Genomic DNA, 6,610 nt, shown 5'->3' with positions numbered 1-6,610 from the left:
TGTCTGCTCTTGTATCACTAGTTTACTGTTGTCACCTCTTACGTTGGGGTTCTGAGAGGAAGAAAATATAACACATTTGAAAACTAATATCATTAGTAAACTAAATTTTAAAAAGTAAATGGAACCCAAATAATCTGTAAATATTCCTAAAGAGAAAGTCTTACATTTTTGTTGTAGCTGAGACATACACTGTGATCAGATAGTAGCTAACAGTAAGTCTAATTCTTATGTTAGCCAGTGCCTTACACTTCCAGGTTCGTGCATCCATAAGTATTCTGTCTGGTGGTAAGCTCAGAATTGGGTTGGCACAGATTTGTGAACACAGACACTATAATATGGAGAATGTTTCAGTTCTGGGGTCTCTACAGAGGCATTCTATGAACCTTGCTTAATTATTACCACATTTGCAATCCTGAGTACACCATTTCTACTTGTCGACAGAGTCTTGGGCTCCTCTGTCTGTGAAAAAGAGGAATGGAATGCTTAAGTTCATAATACAATTATGATATGACTGGAAACAGACACTGTCAAGAACCCATTGGTTTTGGGGTGGAAGGAATCAGATCATTCATACATTTACTGACATCCAGTTTTGGGAATCATTTAGTTTGCTGAATCTAGGGGATTCTCCAAGAATTCTTTACATAGCAGCTTATCTTCCAATCTAAATTCTTGACTTAAAAGTACTAACCTTAATGATCTTTGAACTTACATACCATGAATGAACTAGAGTTCTAATATTGTACTTACATCCTAATTGGAAGTTATATATACAACTAACCAAATTCCCAAAGCCAGGATCCAATTCTAAGACTGCTGAACTTCTCCCAACCTGATATGTTAGATTCTGAAGGCTAGTTGAATACTTTGAATAATAACTAGAAAAGATAAATCACCTACTTATCCATTGGAATTCTGTTACACTTTTGCATGGGGCAAGATACTGAATGTCTTCAAGGGTAACAGCTTAAAACTCTTCACTTTTTTGTCATGTCTAGGAACACAGAGCACTGCTCCCAACTCTAGTACCATTTTATGTATCACAGATGTGGTTAATGATAAATGTCTTTAGGTAAAAATCTGTGACAAATAATAGAGGAATGTACATATAGGGGAGTAAAAACAAAGTTGCCAACACTGTTGACAGTTCAGTTGGCTGACTTTCATCAAGAAGTCTAGATAGCTCATCTGACTTATTGTAGATGGGGCATACCATGCTAGAAGCGGATGTGGAAAAATGGGAATTTTGGAGTGGTCCTAATTATCTGTCGTATTTCATCCTGCTGGAAACTTCCTTCTGCTGCCCATTAGACATACTTGTTAAGAATGAGATAATGGGTCTCAGTGGCATCAGCTTCAGTAAATGACCACAATCTGGTTTTCCATTTTATCCACAAGAATAGACTTTAGGTCTGCTGAAGCTTAAGTAGTAATTTTCAGTATATTTTTTATATTTTAATTTTGTTTTCTCTGTATGAATGTTTAGCCTGTGTGTATGTCTGTTCACCAGATGTGTGCCTGGTGCCCTTGGAGACCAGAAAAGGGTATTAGATGCCCTGGAGTCAGAGCCTACAGACAGTTGTGAGCTGCCATGTGGGTGCTAGAAATTGAACCCAGGGACTCTGGCAGAGCAGTCAGTATTCTTAACTGCCAAGTTATCTCTCCAACCCCTCTAGTATATTGTTGTTGAATTCTTCTTGTTATAACAAACCTAATATTAATATTTATATTTCAATATACATGATTTCTATTCATGAACAGGTTTGATTTCAGGCTTCACTATCAGATTAGATCATAGTAAAGGTGAGGATTAAAGTTCTCAGTGATGAGCTGGTTGAGATGGATCAGCTAAACCTGAGTACCTGAGTTTTATCCCTGGAACTCACAAAGCAGAAGAAAATTTACTTCCACAAATTGTTCCCTTACCTCTATGTAAATACATATGTAAATACAAACACACTCAAATATGATGCAGTTTTTAAATTCTCAGTGCTACAATAGAAAAAGGTGATCCAGGGGTAAAATACCTTTACAATTGAGATACTAACGGAAGAATTGACATGAGACAGTTGAAAGACTTTGGAATTGGAAGAACTAATACTGTGAAAATGGTTATACTATCAAAAGCAGTCTACAAATTCATTGCAGTCTCACCAAAATTCCAGTGACATCTTCACAGAACTAAAAGCAATCCTAAAATTTACATGGAAGCACAAAGGTCTCTGAATAGTTAAAGCAGTCCTTATTTCAAACAATGCAAGATGAACAATATCTGATGTCCATTTATGAAACAGAGCCTACTAACAAAGCAGCATAACATTGGCATAAAAATAAACATGTATAGACCTAAGAAATAAGACAAAGGACTCAGAAGTAAGTCCACAGAGTTAGAACCACCTAATACTTGATAAAGGTCTGAAAAATATTTGAGAAGAAACAGCCCCTTTAACAAGTGATGCTGAGGAAATTGGATGCATAAATGCAGAAAAGTCAATAGCAACTACCTTTCACAGAATCAATTAAAACATGGATCAAGAACTTATTATAAGATCTACAACTTTGAAACTTCCCAAGGAAATGATGGCCAACACGTCTAAAGGTATAGGTATAGGCAAGGATTTTCTGAAAGACTGTTAACAGTATAAAAAAATAACTCAAATAGAAATTGCATGAAATTAAGAAGCTTCTACATAGCCAAGGAAAAAAACTATCAGAGTGAGTAAGAAGACAGCTTACAGGATGGTAAAACAGAAGCTTTGCCAGCTACGTATTAGGCAGGGGATTAAAGTGAAAGATACATGAACTACAAATGTTTAGCATCAAAAATTATAACTCATTTAACCAATAAATAGGCTAAATGGCCAATATGTGAAAATGGTGAACGTTCCTTGATGGTGAACATCAAGGAAATACAAATTAAAAGTTTTTCTAGTCAATACCACCCTACCCAGAATGTTATATCCTCAAGAAAATAAATGGTGCTGAGTGGTGATGGGCCACACCTTTAATCCCAGCAGAAGGAAGCAGATCTCTTGAATTCAAGGCCAGCCTGATCTACAGAGCATGTTCAAGGATAGCTGGGGCTACACAGAGAAACCCTGTCTCAAAAAATGAAAAGAAAAAAGAAAAAGAAAGGAAGGAGGGAATGGTAAATGCTGATGAGAAAGTGGAGAAGAGAAGGATGTTGGAAAGAGGAACCTTTATTGATGGTAGGGGATGTAATCTCTTGCAAGCACTTTGGAAGTCCAGCATAGAGGTTCCTGTCATATAACACAGCTGTACACTTCTGGATATATACCCAAAGGACTCTAAGTGAATATACCATGCAGGTGATTATATTAGTCACTATAAGAACTGGAACCGGCCTAAATGCAAATCAGCAGATGAAGGGATAGGAAAAAAAAATGTGGTACATAAACACATGTGTTGCTAAAAAGAAAGAAAAAGTATTTGCAGGGAAATAGATATGATTAGAATCATTGCTGAGCAAAATGAGCAGATTCAAAGAAAAATACCACATTTTAAATCATGAAAATTTTTATATATGCTTGTGTGTGCATGTATGCATCAAGATGAGATCTTAAGGAGGCAGGAACAAAGTAATGGAATGCATGTAATATGAAAGCAAAAGAACTAAGGGGAAAAACGGCTGTAGAAGGGGAGGGCACAAGCAGTGGGAAAGGATAATAAATGAGAAGAGAGAATAGTGACATACATATGAGCATGCCTTGATGACAACCATTGCTGTGAATGTTACTTTAAAAAATGTCAAAATGGAAAGCATTCTCAGTGCCACTATTCGGGGGCATTTTTTAAATTACATATTATGTGTGCTTTTTTAAAACTGCTTTGACACAGCAAAGCAAGAGTATTAAGACTAAAAGTCATTCCACTGTGTGCCAATTGTGTATTTAAATACAGCCTGCACTTCCTGTTTGTATTTAAAGGATATAAACTTTCAAAAAGCCTTTGCATTTTCTGTCATATTGCTGTGCCACAGAATGCTAAGAACAGGGACATTTATCATAAGAGGATTAACTCTTCTTGAAACATCTTTTAACCACACTTTTAACGTAAAAAAAAAAAATGTGAAGGTAAATGTATGTTGTAAGCATTTGAAAGGAAAAATACCAAATTTGGTTTTAGGAAAATTACAATAAAGAGGTAACACGCTGATATAGAAACTCTTGACGGACTGTTAGCTCAAGAGAGAGCTAACAGTTGAAAGTTGCAATTATCCGTGCCCATTGAATAGGCTTATTCACTTAAAACTCAGTTATGTTGGAGGACATAACCCAGTGCTAGGGCAATTACTTAGCACACACGGGACCTGGGTTCAGTCTTCAGTATTGCCTTCCCAGTGGGGGGAAGGAGATAGAAAAAAAAATTCAGTGTATTGTCATCATCAAATAAAAACTTTTATTTTCTTGAATCTTTAATATATTATGGCAAAACAGTACATGTTTTAGTCCTGTGTATATTAAAATGGCATATGTGATGTTCCACAAATGTCACATACTTTAAGTCCAATAAACTATGAACTAAAAAATTTATTCTCTTCATTACAAAATGCTTGTAACTCATCCTTCAACCCTGAATTACATAGTTATTTTCTAATATGTATGAAAACTTAGTAAATAATATTACAACAAACACATCACAGTATCTGTCCAAACAACTTTCTGTGGACTAGCCCAAATTTGTTGAAAAGTTTCTGTCTTGGAAATGTTACTCTGCAGTCAGTGAAATACAGGTTAGTCCCATTACATTAGGAAGTGCACAAACATCTGAATTGGAACTTGGTGACTGGTTTAAACACTGACTTGAGGTAAAGAGCTCTGGGGCCTTTCTCCAAAAAGGTGCACACGAGTGTGTAGCAATAGATCTTTTTTGAGAACTGTCTCCTTTACAGCCAAAAGAACATGGAAAATGAAGTCAGACTGAAACTAAAAACATGTTTTAGTGACATGATATTTGTTAAGTGAACAGTATACAATAGTGGCCAGTAGCATCTTAAAGGTTATTTTATTCTGGTTTTTAAAAATTGCATTATGAGCAGAAATTTTAAAAAGATCCAGCAGTAGTAGAAAGACCTTTTCACCATCAATCTCATTTTGAGCAATGTTTGGGGGGAAAGAAACATTATTTTTCACTGTGCTGTTCATTGTTCACAGGGTGACTATGCACGTGAGGACTCAGACTGAAAAACACCACCCTTCAGGTCATGTTCTTATCTCAGTTGTGGATGTGCTCCTGAGGGCTTGGACTTAAGCACCGATATTTATTGTTCAGTGTTTGATTGTGCTGACGACAATTGCACAGCTTTATCTATATATTCCAACCTATATTCAAAGACTGAATTGTATTGTGTATAAATTTTACATCTATAAAAGGTTTTTACAACAAATAAAAGTAAATGGAAAAAGTCTACATTTATAATAGTTTTCTCTCTGAAATTAGGGAAAGAGTAGTGTAATCTGGCAACAAACACAAAAGATTTTAATGGCTAATTGAAATGTTTGTTAATTTCTTAATACATTTATACTTGAAACCCAGCAAAATTAAACAAATGAAAATTCTATTATGAAAACCACAAACAACTACCAATCCAAAATTTAGAGGCAATAGTCATATTTCTATTTTAAAATACCTAAACTATTATATCAAAATGTGTTTACAAAACTACCCAGATAATTGAGGAAAAACTAATATTGTATGCTTACCCCCCAAAAAAAACTTATCTCTTGAAACTCTAACCCTGCAAGCCCCAGCCCCCTTCTCCCTTGTGCTATTTGGAGATACTTTGGGAGATCATTACCTTTAGATGTCTACATGAGGGTGAAGTTTTCATGGTGGCATTAGTGAGAAATCCAAAGTTGTTCACTAGCCAATCAAAGACAGTGCAAAAATCTCCCACCCACCAGCCAGGAAAGGTCCTAACCAGAACTCAGGGATTTCTGTGCTTTGATCTTAGACTTGCAGCCTCCTGAACTGTGAGAACATAAGTATTTTGGATGATCAGTTTCTGATATAGTATAAAAACATGAGCTAAATAAGACACACAAGTTGTTTTAGAAATAGTAAGAATTTTATTTCATATCAATTTCTGACCTAGCATACATAGCAGAATACTCCTTAATTAAAATCTCAAGAATGAAAAGACACATAATGACCAACAACAACTATAATAAAATTATAGGAATTAACAGTCGTTGGTCATTGATATCTGTCAATATCAATTAAGATATCAATTGATATCTGTCAATATCAATGAACTCCATTCCCCAATAAAAAAGACACGGAAAACAGAATGGATGCGAAAACAAAATCCATTTATTCTGCTGCGTAAAAGAAACATATTTTAGCATCAAAGATAGACACTACCTCAAAGTGAAAGGTTGGAAAGAGTTTCCAAGGAAATGGCCCCAAGAAGCAAGCTGGTGTACCTATTCTGATACCTAACAAAATAGACTCAAAACCAACATTAACCAAAAGAGATGGGGAAGGACAGTTCATACTCATCAAAGGAAACATCCAACAAGATGGCATTTCAATTCTCAACACGTATGCCCCAAATGGAGAGTACCTACATTTGTAAAAGAAACATTAC

Source organism: Psammomys obesus, unplaced genomic scaffold (assembly GCF_907164565.1).
Source record: "Psammomys obesus unplaced genomic scaffold, mPsaObe1.curated_primary_1811, whole genome shotgun sequence".
NCBI classification, from domain to species: Eukaryota; Metazoa; Chordata; class Mammalia; order Rodentia; family Muridae; genus Psammomys; species Psammomys obesus.
Note: the sequence above shows the minus strand (reverse complement) of the source record.